Below are 19149 nucleotides of genomic sequence, written 5' to 3' on the forward strand. Positions count from 1 at the left end.
GGAGAGATGCTGCACGTCACTGGCACTGCTAGAAGACATGCAAGGCCTTTGGGCACGCAAGTGTCCCAAGGCTGCTTTAACTTGTGTGTCTTAGAGTCATGTTTGCTGGGTACTAGGGTCCCTCTTCTCGACTGTCAGCCAGCACTGTGGCCAAGTGCCACGGTGACTCTTGCAAATGTCCTTAAATGGCTTCTGGCCTGCAGAGATGTCTTAAGCTTGAGAAGTGCAAAGTGTGGAGGTGTGCCAAAATCCTAGCATTTGCATTGGCCGGGAATCAAACCCGGGCCTCCCGCGTGGCAGGCGAGAATTCTACCACTGAACCACCAATCCCTTGCCCTGTTGCTCGGTGCTGAAAAACGTGGCCAGCCAAATCAGGCCATACAAGATTGCCTTCTTCTGTGTGGATGGCAAAGGTGAGGCTGGCGCCATTTTGCAATTTTTGACATTTCAGCTCAAGCAAGCAAGCCCGGCTAGCTCAGTCGGTAGAGCATGAGACTCTTAATCTCAGGGTCGTGGGTTCGAGCCCCACGTTGGGCGATCAAAGCTTCTCCTTTTACTTTCTACTAGGCAGAGCTCCTCCAAAACGATTACAAACCATCACCAGGCCATCACTTCCTCTTTCACATGCCACTCCCCACTCCCTTTGCTAACAAACGAAAATGTCATCTCAGCTTTCCCCTTCACTTTTACTCACACAACCTCTTTTAACAACTTTTCAGCAAAAGTGCTTCACCACCCCAAGAAAGAGAAAAACACTCCTTCTTACAATCTTACTCATCTTTCCTATACTACTTTTCTTATCTGCTTTTCCCAGATTTCCGTTGGCTTTACTCCAGTCCTTTTGTCAAGGAGAGACTTACAATCAATCACTTGACAAGGAACAACCACCTGAAAGATACTCATTCTCGTATGCCTGGTGCACACCATGCAATTCCCCATCAGATAGATGGGCCGATAGATCCTTTCCGACAGACACGATCGGATTTCCGTTCGGATTTCCGATCACTACTATGCAAATCCATCAGAAAAACGATCGGAAATCAGATCGGACCTGCCGGAAATCATCTGTTCGACCCATCTATCTGACAGGCATTGGTATGGTGTGTATTAGGCTTTGCACTCCAAAGGTGCTCACATAGCAGTATGAGGAGGGCACTCTGCACACGGCCTGAGATTTAGCTGAGAGGATTGAAAAAAAGGAAGTTGCTCTTTCCCTTAACTTGTTTTTAGATGAGGTACTTCCCAACAAAAGTTACAAACCAAAAAGCCTTTCAGTCCCGGCAAGCAAAAAAAGTGGTTGCTTTCATTTGACTTAAGTTTGTTACTACTTTTTTTTTTCTGTACTTTTAGTATGTTTTCTTAATTGCTAGGTGCTGGGAAAGCAAGTTGTAGGTAAGCTGACACAACATCTCAACATCTACTGTGAGAAAACTCAGGACAAAAGTAGAATGAATGAGGGCCTAGAGAGAACGCTCCAAATTTGAGCAAGGCCCTGAGTAGAGTGCAAAGACAACAAGGCAAAAAGTTGTAAAACAACACCAGATGAGCAGATGCTGCTGACTTGGCATTTCCGAGGCTTTTCTAGACAGTTAAAAAGAAGCCTAATAGGTGAGTACTGGAGAGGGAGAGATGCTGCACGTCACTGGCACTGCTAGAAGACATGCAAGGCCTTTGGGCACGCAAGTGTCCCAAGGCTGCTTTAACTTGTGTGTCTTAGAGTCATGTTTGCTGGGTACTAGGGTCCCTCTTCTCGACTGTCAGCCAGCACTGTGGCCAAGTGCCACGGTGACTCTTGCAAATGTCCTTAAATGGCTTCTGGCCTGCAGAGATGTCTTAAGCTTGAGAAGTGCAAAGTGTGGAGGTGTGCCAAAATCCTAGCATTTGCATTGGCCGGGAATCGAACCCGGGCCTCCCGCGTGGCAGGCGAGAATTCTACCACTGAACCACCAATGCCTTGCCCTGTTGCTCGGTGCTGAAAAACGTGGCCAGCCAAATCAGGCCATACAAGATTGCCTTCTTCTGTGCGGATGGCAAAGGTGAGGCTGGCGCCATTTTGCAATTTTTGACATTTCAGCTCAAGCAAGCAAGCCCGGCTAGCTCAGTCGGTAGAGCATGAGACTCTTAATCTCAGGGTCGTGGGTTCGAGCCCCACGTTGGGCGATCAAAGCTTCTCCTTTTACTTTCTACTAGGCAGAGCTCCTCCAAAACGATTACAAACCATCACCAGACCATCACTTCCTCTTTCACATGCCACTCCCCACTCCCTTTGCTAACAAACGAAAATGTCATCTCAGCTTTCCCCTTCACTTTTACTCACACAACCTCTTTTAACAACTTTTCAGCAAAAGTGCTTCACCACCCCAAGAAAGAGAAAAACACTCCTTCTTACAATCTTACTCATCTTTCCTATACTACTTTTCTTATCTGCTTTTCCCAGATTTCCGTTGGCTTTACTCCAGTCCTTTTGTCAAGGAGAGACTTACAATCAATCACTTGACAAGGAACAACCACCTGAAAGATACTCATTCTCGTATGCCTGGTGCACACCATGCAATTCCCCATCAGATAGATGGGCCGATAGATCCTTTCCGACAGACACGATCGGATTTCCGTTCGGATTTCCGATCACTACTATGCAAATCCATCAGAAAAACGATCGGAAATCAGATCGGACCTGCCGGAAATCATCTGTTCGACCCATCTATCTGACAGGCATTGGTATGGTGTGTATTAGGCTTTGCACTCCAAAGGTGCTCACATAGCAGTATGAGGAGGGCACTCTGCACACGGCCTGAGATTTAGCTGAGAGGATTGAAAAAAAGGAAGTTGCTCTTTCCCTTAACTTGTTTTTAGATGAGGTACTTCCCAACAAAAGTTACAAACCAAAAAGCCTTTCAGTCCCGGCAAGCAAAAAAAGTGGTTGCTTTCATTTGACTTAAGTTTGTTACTACTTTTTTTTCTGTACTTTTAGTATGTTTTCTTAATTGCTAGGTGCTGGGAAAGCAAGTTGTAGGTAAGCTGACACAACATCTCAACATCTACTGTGAGAAAACTCAGGACAAAAGTAGAATGAATGAGGGCCTAGAGAGAACGCTCCAAATTTGAGCAAGGCCCTGAGTAGAGTGCAAAGACAACAAGGCAAAAAGTTGTAAAACAACACCAGATGAGCAGATGCTGCTGACTTGGCATTTCCGAGGCTTTTCTAGACAGTTAAAAAGAAGCCTAATAGGTGAGTACTGGAGAGGGAGAGATGCTGCACGTCACTGGCACTGCTAGAAGACATGCAAGGCCTTTGGGCACGCAAGTGTCCCAAGGCTGCTTTAACTTGTGTGTCTTAGAGTCATGTTTGCTGGGTACTAGGGTCCCTCTTCTCGACTGTCAGCCAGCACTGTGGCCAAGTGCCACGGTGACTCTTGCAAATGTCCTTAAATGGCTTCTGGCCTGCAGAGATGTCTTAAGCTTGAGAAGTGCAAAGTGTGGAGCTGTGCCAAAATCCTAGCATTTGCATTGGCCGGGAATCGAACCCGGGCCTCCCGCGTGGCAGGCGAGATTTCTACCACTGAACCACCAATGCCTTGCCCTGTTGCTCGGTGCTGAAAAACGTGGCCAGCCAAATCAGGCCATACAAGATTGCCTTCTTCTGTGCGGATGGCAAAGGTGAGGCTGGCGCCATTTTGCAATTTTTGCCATTTCAGCTCAAGCAAGCAAGCCCGGCTAGCTCAGTCGGTAGAGCATGAGACTCTTAATATCAGGGTCGTGGGTTCGAGCCCCACGTTGGGCGATCAAAGCTTCTCCTTTTACTTTCTACTAGGCAGAGCTCCTCCAAAACGATTACAAACCATCACCAGGCCATCACTTCCTCTTTCACATGCCACTCCCCACTCCCTTTGCTAACAAACGAAAATGTCATCTCAGCTTTCCCCTTCACTTTTACTCACACAACCTCTTTTAACAACTTTTCAGCAAAAGTGCTTCACCACCCCAAGAAAGAGAAAAACACTCCTTCTTACAATCTTACTCATCTTTCCTATACTACTTTTCTTATCTGCTTTTCCCAGATTTCCGTTGGCTTTACTCCAGTCCTTTTGTCAAGGAGAGACTTACAATCAATCACTTGACAAGGAACAACCACCTGAAAGATACTCATTCTCGTATGCCTGGTGCACACCATGCAATTCCCCATCAGATAGATGGGCCGATAGATCCTTTCCGACAGACACGATCGGATTTCCGTTCGGATTTCCGATCACTACTATGCAAATCCATCAGAAAAACGATCGGAAATCAGATCGGACCTGCCGGAAATCATCTGTTCGACCCATCTATCTGACAGGCATTGGTATGGTGTGTATTAGGCTTTGCACTCCAAAGGTGCTCACATAGCAGTATGAGGAGGGCACTCTGCACACGGCCTGAGATTTAGCTGAGAGGATTGAAAAAAAGGAAGTTGCTCTTTCCCTTAACTTGTTTTTAGATGAGGTACTTCCCAACAAAAGTTACAAACCAAAAAGCCTTTCAGTCCCGGCAAGCAAAAAAAGTGGTTGCTTTCATTTGACTTAAGTTTGTTACTACTTTTTTTTCTGTACTTTTAGTATGTTTTCTTAATTGCTAGGTGCTGGGAAAGCAAGTTGTAGGTAAGCTGACACAACATCTCAACATCTACTGTGAGAAAACTCAGGACAAAAGTAGAATGAATGAGGGCCTAGAGAGAACGCTCCAAATTTGAGCAAGGCCCTGAGTAGAGTGCAAAGACAACAAGGCAAAAAGTTGTAAAACAACACCAGATGAGCAGATGCTGCTGACTTGGCATTTCCGAGGCTTTTCTAGACAGTTAAAAAGAAGCCTAATAGGTGAGTACTGGAGAGGGAGAGATGCTGCACGTCACTGGCACTGCTAGAAGACATGCAAGGCCTTTGGGCACGCAAGTGTCCCAAGGCTGCTTTAACTTGTGTGTCTTAGAGTCATGTTTGCTGGGTACTAGGGTCCCTCTTCTCGACTGTCAGCCAGCACTGTGGCCAAGTGCCACGGTGACTCTTGCAAATGTCCTTAAATGGCTTCTGGCCTGCAGAGATGTCTTAAGCTTGAGAAGTGCAAAGTGTGGAGGTGTGCCAAAATCCTAGCATTTGCATTGGCCGGGAATCGAACCCAGGCCTCCCGCGTGGCAGGCGAGAATTCTACCACTGAACCACCAATGCCTTGCCCTGTTGCTCGGTGCTGAAAAACGTGGCCAGCCAAATCAGGCCATACAAGATTGCCTTCTTCTGTGCGGATGGCAAAGGTGAGGCTGGCGCCATTTTGCAATTTTTGACATTTCAGCTCAAGCAAGCAAGCCCGGCTAGCTCAGTCGGTAGAGCATGAGACTCTTAATCTCAGGGTCGTGGGTTCGAGCCCCACGTTGGGTGATCAAAGCTTCTCCTTTTACTTTCTACTAGGCAGAGCTCCTCCAAAACGATTACAAACCATCACCAGGCCATCACTTCCTCTTTCACATGCCACTCCCCACTCCCTTTGCTAACAAACGAAAATGTCATCTCAGCTTTCCCCTTCACTTTTACTCACACAACCTCTTTTAACAACTTTTCAGCAAAAGTGCTTCACCACCCCAAGAAAGAGAAAAACACTCCTTCTTACAATCTTACTCATCTTTCCTATACTACTTTTCTTATCTGCTTTTCCCAGATTTCCGTTGGCTTTACTCCAGTCCTTTTGTCAAGGAGAGACTTACAATCAATCACTTGACAAGGAACAACCACCTGAAAGATACTCATTCTCGTATGCCTGGTGCACACCATGCAATTCCCCATCAGATAGATGGGCCGATAGATCCTTTCCGACAGACACGATCGGATTTCCGTTCGGATTTCCGATCACTACTATGCAAATCCATCAGAAAAACGATCGGAAATCAGATCGGACCTGCCGGAAATCATCTGTTCGACCCATCTATCTGACAGGCATTGGTATGGTGTGTATTAGGCTTTGCACTCCAAAGGTGCTCACATAGCAGTATGAGGAGGGCACTCTGCACACGGCCTGAGATTTAGCTGAGAGGATTGAAAAAAAGGAAGTTGCTCTTTCCCTTAACTTGTTTTTAGATGAGGTACTTCCCAACAAAAGTTACAAACCAAAAAGCCTTTCAGTCCCGGCAAGCAAAAAAAGTGGTTGCTTTCATTTGACTTAAGTTTGTTACTACTTTTTTTTCTGTACTTTTAGTATGTTTTCTTAATTGCTAGGTGCTGGGAAAGCAAGTTGTAGGTAAGCTGACACAACATCTCAACATCTACTGTGAGAAAACTCAGGACAAAAGTAGAATGAATGAGGGCCTAGAGAGAACGCTCCAAATTTGAGCAAGGCCCTGAGTAGAGTGCAAAGACAACAAGGCAAAAAGTTGTAAAACAACACCAGATGAGCAGATGCTGCTGACTTGGCATTTCCGAGGCTTTTCTAGACAGTTAAAAAGAAGCCTAATAGGTGAGTACTGGAGAGGGAGAGATGCTGCACGTCACTGGCACTGCTAGAAGACATGCAAGGCCTTTGGGCACGCAAGTGTCCCAAGGCTGCTTTAACTTGTGTGTCTTAGAGTCATGTTTGCTGGGTACTAGGGTCCCTCTTCTCGACTGTCAGCCAGCACTGTGGCCAAGTGCCACGGTGACTCTTGCAAATGTCCTTAAATGGCTTCTGGCCTGCAGAGATGTCTTAAGCTTGAGAAGTGCAAAGTGTGGAGGTGTGCCAAAATCCTAGCATTTGCATTGGCCGGGAATCGAACCCGGGCCTCCCGCGTGGCAGGCGAGAATTCTACCACTGAACCACCAATGCCTTGCCCTGTTGCTCGGTGCTGAAAAACGTGGCCAGCCAAATCAGGCCATACAAGATTGCCTTCTTCTGTGCGGATGGCAAAGGTGAGGCTGGCGCCATTTTGCAATTCTTGACATTTCAGCTCAAGCAAGCAAGCCCGGCTAGCTCAGTCGGTAGAGCATGAGACTCTTAATCTCAGGGTCGTGGGTTCGAGCCCCACGTTGGGCGATCAAAGCTTCTCCTTTTACTTTCTACTAGGCAGAGCTCCTCCAAAACGATTACAAACCATCACCAGGCCATCACTTCCTCTTTCACATGCCACTCCCCACTCCCTTTGCTAACAAACGAAAATGTCATCTCAGCTTTCCCCTTCACTTTTACTCACACAACCTCTTTTAACAACTTTTCAGCAAAAGTGCTTCACCACCCCAAGAAAGAGAAAAACACTCCTTCTTACAATCTTACTCATCTTTCCTATACTACTTTTCTTATCTGCTTTTCCCAGATTTCCGTTGGCTTTACTCCAGTCCTTTTGTCAAGGAGAGACTTACAATCAATCACTTGACAAGGAACAACCACCTGAAAGATACTCATTCTCGTATGCCTGGTGCACACCATGCAATTCCCCATCAGATAGATGGGCCGATAGATCCTTTCCGACAGACACGATCGGATTTCCGTTCGGATTTCCGATCACTACTATGCAAATCCATCAGAAAAACGATCGGAAATCAGATCGGACCTGCCGGAAATCATCTGTTCGACCCATCTATCTGACAGGCATTGGTATGGTGTGTATTAGGCTTTGCACTCCAAAGGTGCTCACATAGCAGTATGAGGAGGGCACTCTGCACACGGCCTGAGATTTAGCTGAGAGGATTGAAAAAAAGGAAGTTGCTCTTTCCCTTAACTTGTTTTTAGATGAGGTACTTCCCAACAAAAGTTACAAACCAAAAAGCCTTTCAGTCCCGGCAAGCAAAAAAAGTGGTTGCTTTCATTTGACTTAAGTTTGTTACTACTTTTTTTTCTGTACTTTTAGTATGTTTTCTTAATTGCTAGGTGCTGGGAAAGCAAGTTGTAGGTAAGCTGACACAACATCTCAACATCTACTGTGAGAAAACTCAGGACAAAAGTAGAATGAATGAGGGCCTAGAGAGAACGCTCCAAATTTGAGCAAGGCCCTGAGTAGAGTGCAAAGACAACAAGGCAAAAAGTTGTAAAACAACACCAGATGAGCAGATGCTGCTGACTTGGCATTTCCGAGGCTTTTCTAGACAGTTAAAAAGAAGCCTAATAGGTGAGTACTGGAGAGGGAGAGATGCTGCACGTCACTGGCACTGCTAGAAGACATGCAAGGCCTTTGGGCACGCAAGTGTCCCAAGGCTGCTTTAACTTGTGTGTCTTAGAGTCATGTTTGCTGGGTACTAGGGTCCCTCTTCTCGACTGTCAGCCAGCACTGTGGCCAAGTGCCACGGTGACTCTTGCAAATGTCCTTAAATGGCTTCTGGCCTGCAGAGATGTCTTAAGCTTGAGAAGTGCAAAGTGTGGAGGTGTGCCAAAATCCTAGCATTTGCATTGGCCGGGAATCGAACCCGGGCCTCCCGCGTGGCAGGCGAGAATTCTACCACTGAACCACCAATGCCTTGCCCTGTTGCTCGGTGCTGAAAAACGTGGCCAGCCAAATCAGGCCATACAAGATTGCCTTCTTCTGTGTGGATGGCAAAGGTGAGGCTGGCGCCATTTTGCAATTTTTGACATTTCAGCTCAAGCAAGCAAGCCCGGCTAGCTCAGTCGGTAGAGCATGAGACTCTTAATCTCAGGGTCGTGGGTTCGAGCCCCACGTTGGGCGATCAAAGCTTCTCCTTTTACTTTCTACTAGGCAGAGCTCCTCCAAAACGATTACAAACCATCACCAGGCCATCACTTCCTCTTTCACATGCCACTCCCCACTCCCTTTGCTAACAAACGAAAATGTCATCTCAGCTTTCCCCTTCACTTTTACTCACACAACCTCTTTTAACAACTTTTCAGCAAAAGTGCTTCACCACCCCAAGAAAGAGAAAAACACTCCTTCTTACAATCTTACTCATCTTTCCTATACTACTTTTCTTATCTGCTTTTCCCAGATTTCCGTTGGCTTTACTCCAGTCCTTTTGTCAAGGAGAGACTTACAATCAATCACTTGACAAGGAACAACCACCTGAAAGATACTCATTCTCGTATACCTGGTGCACACCATGCAATTCCCCATCAGATAGATGGGCCGATAGATCCTTTCCGACAGACACGATCGGATTTCCGTTCGGATTTCCGATCACTACTATGCAAATCCATCAGAAAAACGATCGGAAATCAGATCGGACCTGCCGGAAATCATCTGTTCGACCCATCTATCTGACAGGCATTGGTATGGTGTGTATTAGGCTTTGCACTCCAAAGGTGCTCACATAGCAGTATGAGGAGGGCACTCTGCACACGGCCTGAGATTTAGCTGAGAGGATTGAAAAAAAGGAAGTTGCTCTTTCCCTTAACTTGTTTTTAGATTAGGTACTTCCCAACAAAAGTTACAAACCAAAAAGCCTTTCAGTCCCGGCAAGCAAAAAAAGTGGTTGCTTTCATTTGACTTAAGTTTGTTACTACTTTTTTTTCTGTACTTTTAGTATGTTTTCTTAATTGCTAGGTGCTGGGAAAGCAAGTTGTAGGTAAGCTGACACAACATCTCAACATCTACTGTGAGAAAACTCAGGACAAAAGTAGAATGAATGAGGGCCTAGAGAGAACGCTCCAAATTTGAGCAAGGCCCTGAGTAGAGTGCAAAGACAACAAGGCAAAAAGTTGTAAAACAACACCAGATGAGCAGATGCTGCTGACTTGGCATTTCCGAGGCTTTTCTAGACAGTTAAAAAGAAGCCTAATAGGTGAGTACTGGAGAGGGAGAGATGCTGCACGTCACTGGCACTGCTAGAAGACATGCAAGGCCTTTGGGCACGCAAGTGTCCCAAGGCTGCTTTAACTTGTGTGTCTTAGAGTCATGTTTGCTGGGTACTAGGGTCCCTCTTCTCGACTGTCAGCCAGCACTGTGGCCAAGTGCCACGGTGACTCTTGCAAATGTCCTTAACCTCCTCAGCGGTATGGACAGAAATGTCCATCCATAAAAACATGCTGTGAACAGTATAAACGTGCATACACATCAATACTCTTCTGCACTGTATACTAGACCATTGCTTGACACAGTTTGGCAAGTTACAGGAAAAAAAAAAGTTTTAAAAATACATTTTATCACTTTTTGCAAAGAAATCCTGGGAATTGAACGCCGGGGAGGTTAAATGGCTTCTGGCCTGCAGAGATGTCTTAAGCTTGAGAAGTGCAAAGTGTGGAGGTGTGCCAAAATCCTAGCATTTGCATTGGCCGGGAATCAAACCCAGGCCTCCCGCGTGGCAGGCGAGAATTCTACCACTGAACCACCAATGCCTTGCCCTGTTGCTCGGTGCTGAAAAACGTGGCCAGCCAAATCAGGCCATACAAGATTGCCTTCTTCTGTGCGGATGGCAAAGGTGAGGCTGGCGCCATTTTGCAATTTTTGACATTTCAGCTCAAGCAAGCAAGCCCGGCTAGCTCAGTCGGTAGAGCATGAGACTCTTAATCTCAGGGTCGTGGGTTCGAGCCCCACGTTGGGCGATCAAAGCTTCTCCTTTTACTTTCTACTAGGCAGAGCTCCTCCAAAACGATTACAAACCATCACCAGGCCATCACTTCCTCTTTCACATGCCACTCCCCACTCCCTTTGCTAACAAACGAAAATGTCATCTCAGCTTTCCCCTTCACTTTTACTCACACAACCTCTTTTAACAACTTTTCAGCAAAAGTGCTTCACCACCCCAAGAAAGAGAAAAACACTCCTTCTTACAATCTTACTCATCTTTCCTATACTACTTTTCTTATCTGCTTTTCCCAGATTTCCGTTGGCTTTACTCCAGTCCTTTTGTCAAGGAGAGACTTACAATCAATCACTTGACAAGGAACAACCACCTGAAAGATACTCATTCTCGTATGCCTGGTGCACACCATGCAATTCCCCATCAGATAGATGGGCCGATAGATCCTTTCCGACAGACACGATCGGATTTCCGTTCGGATTTCCGATCACTACTATGCAAATCCATCAGAAAAACGATCGGAAATCAGATCGGACCTGCCGGAAATCATCTGTTCGACCCATCTATCTGACAGGCATTGGTATGGTGTGTATTAGGCTTTGCACTCCAAAGGTGCTCACATAGCAGTATGAGGAGGGCACTCTGCACACGGCCTGAGATTTAGCTGAGAGGATTGAAAAAAAGGAAGTTGCTCTTTCCCTTAACTTGTTTTTAGATGAGGTACTTCCCAACAAAAGTTACAAACCAAAAAGCCTTTCAGTCCCGGCAAGCAAAAAAAGTGGTTGCTTTCATTTGACTTAAGTTTGTTACTACTTTTTTTTCTGTACTTTTAGTATGTTTTCTTAATTGCTAGGTGCTGGGAAAGCAAGTTGTAGGTAAGCTGACACAACATCTCAACATCTACTGTGAGAAAACTCAGGACAAAAGTAGAATGAATGAGGGCCTAGAGAGAACGCTCCAAATTTGAGCAAGGCCCTGAGTAGAGTGCAAAGACAACAAGGCAAAAAGTTGTAAAACAACACCAGATGAGCAGATGCTGCTGACTTGGCATTTCCGAGGCTTTTCTAGACAGTTAAAAAGAAGCCTAATAGGTGAGTACTGGAGAGGGAGAGATGCTGCACGTCACTGGCACTGCTAGAAGACATGCAAGGCCTTTGGGCACGCAAGTGTCCCAAGGCTGCTTTAACTTGTGTGTCTTAGAGTCATGTTTGCTGGGTACTAGGGTCCCTCTTCTCGACTGTCAGCCAGCACTGTGGCCAAGTGCCACGGTGACTCTTGCAAATGTCCTTAAATGGCTTCTGGCCTGCAGAGATGTCTTAAGCTTGAGAAGTGCAAAGTGTGGAGGTGTGCCAAAATCCTAGCATTTGCATTGGCCGGGAATCAAACCCGGGCCTCCCGCGTGGCAGGCGAGAATTCTACCACTGAACCACCAATGCCTTGCCCTGTTGCTCGGTGCTGAAAAACGTGGCCAGCCAAATCAGGCCATACAAGATTGCCTTCTTCTGTGCGGATGGCAAAGGTGAGGCTGGCGCCATTTTGCAATTTTTGACATTTCAGCTCAAGCAAGCAAGCCCGGCTAGCTCAGTCGGTAGAGCATGAGACTCTTAATCTCAGGGTCGTGGGTTCGAGCCCCACGTTGGGCGATCAAAGCTTCTCCTTTTACTTTCTACTAGGCAGAGCTCCTCCAAAACGATTACAAACCATCACCAGGCCATCACTTCCTCTTTCACATGCCACTCCCCACTCCCTTTGCTAACAAACGAAAATGTCATCTCAGCTTTCCCCTTCACTTTTACTCACACAACCTCTTTTAACAACTTTTCAGCAAAAGTGCTTCACCACCCCAAGAAAGAGAAAAACACTCCTTCTTACAATCTTACTCATCTTTCCTATACTACTTTTCTTATCTGCTTTTCCCAGATTTCCGTTGGCTTTACTCCAGTCCTTTTGTCAAGGAGAGACTTACAATCAATCACTTGACAAGGAACAACCACCTGAAAGATACTCATTCTCGTATGCCTGGTGCACACCATGCAATTCCCCATCAGATAGATGGGCAGATAGATCCTTTCCGACAGACACGATCGGATTTCCGTTCGGATTTCCGATCACTACTATGCAAATCCATCAGAAATACGATCGGAAATCAGATCGGACCTGCCGGAAATCATCTGTTCGACCCATCTATCTGACAGGCATTGGTATGGTGTGTATTAGGCTTTGCACTCCAAAGGTGCTCACATAGCAGTATGAGGAGGGCACTCTGCACACGGCCTGAGATTTAGCTGAGAGGATTGAAAAAAAGGAAGTTGCTCTTTCCCTTAACTTGTTTTTAGATGAGGTACTTCCCAACAAAAGTTACAAACCAAAAAGCCTTTCAGTCCCGGCAAGCAAAAAAAGTGGTTGCTTTCATTTGACTTAAGTTTGTTACTACTTTTTTTTCTGTACTTTTAGTATGTTTTCTTAATTGCTAGGTGCTGGGAAAGCAAGTTGTAGGTAAGCTGACACAACATCTCAACATCTACTGTGAGAAAACTCAGGACAAAAGTAGAATGAATGAGGGCCTAGAGAGAACGCTCCAAATTTGAGCAAGGCCCTGAGTAGAGTGCAAAGACAACAAGGCAAAAAGTTGTAAAACAACACCAGATGAGCAGATGCTGCTGACTTGGCATTTCCGAGGCTTTTCTAGACAGTTAAAAAGAAGCCTAATAGGTGAGTACTGGAGAGGGAGAGATGCTGCACGTCACTGGCACTGCTAGAAGACATGCAAGGCCTTTGGGCACGCAAGTGTCCCAAGGCTGCTTTAACTTGTGTGTCTTAGAGTCATGTTTGCTGGGTACTAGGGTCCCTCTTCTCGACTGTCAGCCAGCACTGTGGCCAAGTGCCACGGTGACTCTTGCAAATGTCCTTAAATGGCTTCTGGCCTGCAGAGATGTCTTAAGCTTGAGAAGTGCAAAGTGTGGAGGTGTGCCAAAATCCTAGCATTTGCATTGGCCGGGAATCGAACCCGGGCCTCCCGCGTGGCAGGCGAGAATTCTACCACTGAACCACCAATGCCTTGCCCTGTTGCTCGGTGCTGAAAAACGTGGCCAGCCAAATCAGGCCATACAAGATTGCCTTCTTCTGTGCGGATGGCAAAGGTGAGGCTGGCGCCATTTTGCAATTTTTGACATTTCAGCTCAAGCAAGCAAGCCCGGCTAGCTCAGTCGGTAGAGCATGAGACTCTTAATCTCAGGGTCGTGGGTTCGAGCCCCACGTTGGGCGATCAAAGCTTCTCCTTTTACTTTCTACTAGGCAGAGCTCCTCCAAAACGATTACAAACCATCACCAGGCCATCACTTCCTCTTTCACATGCCACTCCCCACTCCCTTTGCTAACAAACGAAAATGTCATCTCAGCTTTCCCCTTCACTTTTACTCACACAACCTCTTTTAACAACTTTTCAGCAAAAGTGCTTCACCACCCCAAGAAAGAGAAAAACACTCCTTCTTACAATCTTACTCATCTTTCCTATACTACTTTTCTTATCTGCTTTTCCCAGATTTCCGTTGGCTTTACTCCAGTCCTTTTGTCAAGGAGAGACTTACAATCAATCACTTGACAAGGAACAACCACCTGAAAGATACTCATTCTCGTATGCCTGGTGCACACCATGCAATTCCCCATCAGATAGATGGGCCGATAGATCCTTTCCGACAGACACGATCGGATTTCCGTTCGGATTTCCGATCACTACTATGCAAATCCATCAGAAAAACGATCGGAAATCAGATCGGACCTGCCGGAAATCATCTGTTCGACCCATCTATCTGACAGGCATTGGTATGGTGTGTATTAGGCTTTGCACTCCAAAGGTGCTCACATAGCAGTATGAGGAGGGCACTCTGCACACGGCCTGAGATTTAGCTGAGAGGATTGAAAAAAAGGAAGTTGCTCTTTCCCTTAACTTGTTTTTAGATGAGGTACTTCCCAACAAAAGTTACAAACCAAAAAGCCTTTCAGTCCCGGCAAGCAAAAAAAGTGGTTGCTTTCATTTGACTTAAGTTTGTTACTACTTTTTTTTCTGTACTTTTAGTATGTTTTCTTAATTGCTAGGTGCTGGGAAAGCAAGTTGTAGGTAAGCTGACACAACATCTCAACATCTACTGTGAGAAAACTCAGGACAAAAGTAGAATGAATGAGGGCCTAGAGAGAACGCTCCAAATTTGAGCAAGGCCCTGAGTAGAGTGCAAAGACAACAAGGCAAAAAGTTGTAAAACAACACCAGATGAGCAGATGCTGCTGACTTGGCATTTCCGAGGCTTTTCTAGACAGTTAAAAAGAAGCCTAATAGGTGAGTACTGGAGAGGGAGAGATGCTGCACGTCACTGGCACTGCTAGAAGACATGCAAGGCCTTTGGGCACGCAAGTGTCCCAAGGCTGCTTTAACTTGTGTGTCTTAGAGTCATGTTTGCTGGGTACTAGGGTCCCTCTTCTCGACTGTCAGCCAGCACTGTGGCCAAGTGCCACGGTGACTCTTGCAAATGTCCTTAAATGGCTTCTGGCCTGCAGAGATGTCTTAAGCTTGAGAAGTGCAAAGTGTGGAGGTGTGCCAAAATCCTAGCATTTGCATTGGCCGGGAATCAAACCCGGGCCTCCCGCATGGCAGGCGAGAATTCTACCACTGAACCACCAATGCCTTGCCCTGTTGCTCAGTGCTGAAAAACGTGGCCAGCCAAATCAGGCCATACAAGATTGCCTTCTTCTGTGCGGATGGCAAAGGTGAGGCTGGCGCCATTTTGCAATTTTTGACATTTCAGCTCAAGCAAGCAAGCCCGGCTAGCTCAGTCGGTAGAGCATGAGACTCTTAATCTCAGGGTCGTGGGTTCGAGCCCCACGTTGGGCGATCAAAGCTTCTCCTTTTACTTTCTACTAGGCAGAGCTCCTCCAAAACGATTACAAACCATCACCAGGCCATCACTTCCTCTTTCACATGCCACTCCCCACTCCCTTTGCTAACAAACGAAAATGTCATCTCAGCTTTCCCCTTCACTTTTACTCACACAACCTCTTTTAACAACTTTTCAGCAAAAGTGCTTCACCACCCCAAGAAAGAGAAAAACACTCCTTCTTACAATCTTACTCATCTTTCCTATACTACTTTTCTTATCTGCTTTTCCCAGATTTCCGTTGGCTTTACTCCAGTCCTTTTGTCAAGGAGAGACTTACAATCAATCACTTGACAAGGAACAACCACCTGAAAGATACTCATTCTCGTATGCCTGGTGCACACCATGCAATTCCCCATCAGATAGATGGGCAGATAGATCCTTTCCGACAGACACGATCGGATTTCCGTTCGGATTTCCGATCACTACTATGCAAATCCATCAGAAATACGATCGGAAATCAGATCGGACCTGCCGGAAATCATCTGTTCGACCCATCTATCTGACAGGCATTGGTATGGTGTGTATTAGGCTTTGCACTCCAAAGGTGCTCACATAGCAGTATGAGGAGGGCACTCTGCACACGGCCTGAGATTTAGCTGAGAGGATTGAAAAAAAGGAAGTTGCTCTTTCCCTTAACTTGTTTTTAGATGAGGTACTTCCCAACAAAAGTTACAAACCAAAAAGCCTTTCAGTCCCGGCAAGCAAAAAAAGTGGTTGCTTTCATTTGACTTAAGTTTGTTACTACTTTTTTTTCTGTACTTTTAGTATGTTTTCTTAATTGCTAGGTGCTGGGAAAGCAAGTTGTAGGTAAGCTGACACAACATCTCAACATCTACTGTGAGAAAACTCAGGACAAAAGTAGAATGAATGAGGGCCTAGAGAGAACGCTCCAAATTTGAGCAAGGCCCTGAGTAGAGTGCAAAGACAACAAGGCAAAAAGTTGTAAAACAACACCAGATGAGCAGATGCTGCTGACTTGGCATTTCCGAGGCTTTTCTAGACAGTTAAAAAGAAGCCTAATAGGTGAGTACTGGAGAGGGAGAGATGCTGCACGTCACTGGCACTGCTAGAAGACATGCAAGGCCTTTGGGCACGCAAGTGTCCCAAGGCTGCTTTAACTTGTGTGTCTTAGAGTCATGTTTGCTGGGTACTAGGGTCCCTCTTCTCGACTGTCAGCCAGCACTGTGGCCAAGTGCCACGGTGACTCTTGCAAATGTCCTTAAATGGCTTCTGGCCTGCAGAGATGTCTTAAGCTTGAGAAGTGCAAAGTGTGGAGGTGTGCCAAAATCCTAGCATTTGCATTGGCCGGGAATCGAACCCGGGCCTCCCGCGTGGCAGGCGAGAATTCTACCACTGAACCACCAATGCCTTGCCCTGTTGCTCGGTGCTGAAAAACGTGGCCAGCAAAATCAGGCCATACAAGATTGCCTTCTTCTGTGCGGATGGCAAAGGTGAGGCTGGCGCCATTTTGCAATTTTTGACATTTCAGCTCAAGCAAGCAAGCCCGGCTAGCTCAGTCGGTAGAGCATGAGACTCTTAATCTCAGGGTCGTGGGTTCGAGCCCCACGTTGGGCGATCAAAGCTTCTCCTTTTACTTTCTACTAGGCAGAGCTCCTCCAAAACGATTACAAACCATCACCAGGCCATCACTTCCTCTTTCACATGCCACTCCCCACTCCCTTTGCTAACAAACGAAAATGTCATCTCAGCTTTCCCCTTCACTTTTACTCACACAACCTCTTTTAACAACTTTTCAGCAAAAGTGCTTCACCACCCCAAGAAAGAGAAAAACACTCCTTCTTACAATCTTACTCATCTTTCCTATACTACTTTTCTTATCTGCTTTTCCCAGATTTCCGTTGGCTTTACTCCAGTCCTTTTGTCAAGGAGAGACTTACAATCAATCACTTGACAAGGAACAACCACCTGAAAGATACTCATTCTCGTATGCCTGGTGCACACCATGCAATTCCCCATCAGATAGATGGGCCGATAGATCCTTTCCGACAGACACGATCGGATTTCCGTTCGGATTTCCGATCACTACTATGCAAATCCATCAGAAAAACGATCGGAAATCAGATCGGACCTGCCGGAAATCATCTGTTCGACCCATCTATCTGACAGGCATTGGTATGGTGTGTATTAGGCTTTGCACTCCAAAGGTGCTCACATAGCAGTATGAGGAGGGCACTCTGCACACGGCCTGAGATTTAGCTGAGAGGATTGAAAAAAAGGAAGTTGCTCTTTCCCTTAACTTGTTTTTAGATGAGGTACTTCCCAACAAAAGTTACAAACCAAAAAGCCTTTCAGTCCCGGCAAGCAAAAAAAGTGGTTGCTTTCATTTGACTTAAGTTTGTTACTACTTTTTTTTCTGTACTTTTAGTATGTTTTCTTAATTGCTAGGTGCTGGGAAAGCAAGTTGTAGGTAAGCTGACACAACATCTCAACATCTACTGTGAGAAAACTCAGGACAAAAGTAGAATGAATGAGGGCCTAGAGAGAACGCTCCAAATTTGAGCAAGGCCCTGAGTAGAGTGCAAAGACAACAAGGCAAAAAGTTGTAAAACAACACCAGATGAGCAGATGCTGCTGACTTGGCATTTCCGAGGCTTTTCTAGACAGTTAAAAAGAAGCCTAATAGGTGAGTACTGGAGAGGGAGAGATGCTGCACGTCACTGGCACTGCTAGAAGACATGCAAGGCCTTTGGGCACGCAAGTGTCCCAAGGCTGCTTTAACTTGTGTGTCTTAGAGTCATGTTTGCTGGGTACTAGGGTCCCTCTTCTCGACTGTCAGCCAGCACTGTGGCCAAGTGCCACGGTGACTCTTGCAAATGTCCTTAAATGGCTTCTGGCCTGCAGAGATGTCTTAAGCTTGAGAAGTGCAAAGTGTGGAGCTGTGCCAAAATCCTAGCATTTGCATTGGCCGGGAATCGAACCCGGGCCTCCCGCGTGGCAGGCGAGATTTCTACCACTGAACCACCAATGCCTTGCCCTGTTGCTCGGTGCTGAAAAACGTGGCCAGCCAAATCAGGCCATACAAGATTGCCTTCTTCTGTGCGGATGGCAAAGGTGAGGCTGGCGCCATTTTGCAATTTTTGCCATTTCAGCTCAAGCAAGCAAGCTCGGCTAGCTCAGTCGGTAGAGCATGAGACTTTTAATCTCAGGGTCGTGGGTTCGAGCCCCACGTTGGGCGATCAAAGCTTCTCCTTTTACTTTCTACTAGGCAGAGCTCCTCCAAAACGATTACAAACCATCACCAGGCCATCACTTCCTCTTTCACATGCCACTCCCCACTCCCTTTGCTAACAAACGAAAATGTCATCTCAGCTTTCCCCTTCACTTTTACTCACACAACCTCTTTTAACAACTTTTCAGCAAAAGTGCTTCACCACCCCAAGAAAGAGAAAAACACTCCTTCTTACAATCTTACTCATCTTTCCTATACTACTTTTCTTATCTGCTTTTCCCAGATTTCCGTTGGCTTTACTCCAGTCCTTTTGTCAAGGAGAGACTTACAATCAATCACTTGACAAGGAACAACCACCTGAAAGATACTCATTCTCGTATGCCTGGTGCACACCATGCAATTCCCCATCAGATAGATGGGCCGATAGATCCTTTCCGACAGACACGATCGGATTTCCGTTCGGATTTCCGATCACTACTATGCAAATCCATCAGAAAAACGATCGGAAATCAGATCGGACCTGCCGGAAATCATCTGTTCGACCCATCTATCTGACAGGCATTGGTATGGTGTGTAT

General features: G+C 46.2%; 19 non-coding genes across 19 annotated transcripts; 11 read left to right on the forward strand and 8 right to left on the reverse strand.

The window, feature by feature from the left end:
• The first annotated feature begins 464 nt into the window (after positions 1 to 464).
• TRNAK-CUU (transfer RNA lysine (anticodon CUU)) lies at positions 465 to 537 on the forward strand. Its single transcript has one exon. It is a non-coding gene; the product is annotated as a tRNA-Lys (tRNA).
• Positions 538 to 1882: 1345 nt separating this feature from the next.
• TRNAG-GCC (transfer RNA glycine (anticodon GCC)) lies at positions 1883 to 1953 on the reverse strand. Its single transcript has one exon. It is a non-coding gene; the product is annotated as a tRNA-Gly (tRNA).
• A 134-nt stretch (positions 1954 to 2087) lies between these two features.
• On the forward strand, positions 2088 to 2160 carry TRNAK-CUU (transfer RNA lysine (anticodon CUU)). Its single transcript has one exon. It is a non-coding gene; the product is annotated as a tRNA-Lys (tRNA).
• A 2964-nt stretch (positions 2161 to 5124) lies between these two features.
• Positions 5125 to 5195, reverse strand: TRNAG-GCC (transfer RNA glycine (anticodon GCC)). The gene has a single exon. It is a non-coding gene; the product is annotated as a tRNA-Gly (tRNA).
• Positions 5196 to 5329: 134 nt separating this feature from the next.
• On the forward strand, positions 5330 to 5402 carry TRNAK-CUU (transfer RNA lysine (anticodon CUU)). Its single transcript has one exon. It is a non-coding gene; the product is annotated as a tRNA-Lys (tRNA).
• A 1343-nt stretch (positions 5403 to 6745) lies between these two features.
• TRNAG-GCC (transfer RNA glycine (anticodon GCC)) lies at positions 6746 to 6816 on the reverse strand. The gene has a single exon. It is a non-coding gene; the product is annotated as a tRNA-Gly (tRNA).
• Positions 6817 to 6950: 134 nt separating this feature from the next.
• TRNAK-CUU (transfer RNA lysine (anticodon CUU)) lies at positions 6951 to 7023 on the forward strand. Its single transcript has one exon. It is a non-coding gene; the product is annotated as a tRNA-Lys (tRNA).
• A 1343-nt stretch (positions 7024 to 8366) lies between these two features.
• TRNAG-GCC (transfer RNA glycine (anticodon GCC)) lies at positions 8367 to 8437 on the reverse strand. Its single transcript has one exon. It is a non-coding gene; the product is annotated as a tRNA-Gly (tRNA).
• A 134-nt stretch (positions 8438 to 8571) lies between these two features.
• Positions 8572 to 8644, forward strand: TRNAK-CUU (transfer RNA lysine (anticodon CUU)). Its single transcript has one exon. It is a non-coding gene; the product is annotated as a tRNA-Lys (tRNA).
• A 1756-nt stretch (positions 8645 to 10400) lies between these two features.
• TRNAK-CUU (transfer RNA lysine (anticodon CUU)) lies at positions 10401 to 10473 on the forward strand. The gene has a single exon. It is a non-coding gene; the product is annotated as a tRNA-Lys (tRNA).
• A 1343-nt stretch (positions 10474 to 11816) lies between these two features.
• TRNAG-GCC (transfer RNA glycine (anticodon GCC)) lies at positions 11817 to 11887 on the reverse strand. The gene has a single exon. It is a non-coding gene; the product is annotated as a tRNA-Gly (tRNA).
• A 134-nt stretch (positions 11888 to 12021) lies between these two features.
• On the forward strand, positions 12022 to 12094 carry TRNAK-CUU (transfer RNA lysine (anticodon CUU)). The gene has a single exon. It is a non-coding gene; the product is annotated as a tRNA-Lys (tRNA).
• Positions 12095 to 13437: 1343 nt separating this feature from the next.
• On the reverse strand, positions 13438 to 13508 carry TRNAG-GCC (transfer RNA glycine (anticodon GCC)). Its single transcript has one exon. It is a non-coding gene; the product is annotated as a tRNA-Gly (tRNA).
• Positions 13509 to 13642: 134 nt separating this feature from the next.
• On the forward strand, positions 13643 to 13715 carry TRNAK-CUU (transfer RNA lysine (anticodon CUU)). Its single transcript has one exon. It is a non-coding gene; the product is annotated as a tRNA-Lys (tRNA).
• A 1343-nt stretch (positions 13716 to 15058) lies between these two features.
• On the reverse strand, positions 15059 to 15129 carry TRNAG-GCC (transfer RNA glycine (anticodon GCC)). Its single transcript has one exon. It is a non-coding gene; the product is annotated as a tRNA-Gly (tRNA).
• A 134-nt stretch (positions 15130 to 15263) lies between these two features.
• On the forward strand, positions 15264 to 15336 carry TRNAK-CUU (transfer RNA lysine (anticodon CUU)). The gene has a single exon. It is a non-coding gene; the product is annotated as a tRNA-Lys (tRNA).
• Positions 15337 to 16679: 1343 nt separating this feature from the next.
• On the reverse strand, positions 16680 to 16750 carry TRNAG-GCC (transfer RNA glycine (anticodon GCC)). The gene has a single exon. It is a non-coding gene; the product is annotated as a tRNA-Gly (tRNA).
• Positions 16751 to 16884: 134 nt separating this feature from the next.
• Positions 16885 to 16957, forward strand: TRNAK-CUU (transfer RNA lysine (anticodon CUU)). The gene has a single exon. It is a non-coding gene; the product is annotated as a tRNA-Lys (tRNA).
• A 1548-nt stretch (positions 16958 to 18505) lies between these two features.
• Positions 18506 to 18578, forward strand: TRNAK-UUU (transfer RNA lysine (anticodon UUU)). Its single transcript has one exon. It is a non-coding gene; the product is annotated as a tRNA-Lys (tRNA).
• Positions 18579 to 19149: the final 571 nt, after the last annotated feature.

This window comes from Hyperolius riggenbachi, chromosome 4, assembly GCF_040937935.1.
Source record: "Hyperolius riggenbachi isolate aHypRig1 chromosome 4, aHypRig1.pri, whole genome shotgun sequence".
Lineage (NCBI taxonomy): Eukaryota > Metazoa > Chordata > Amphibia > Anura > Hyperoliidae > Hyperolius > Hyperolius riggenbachi.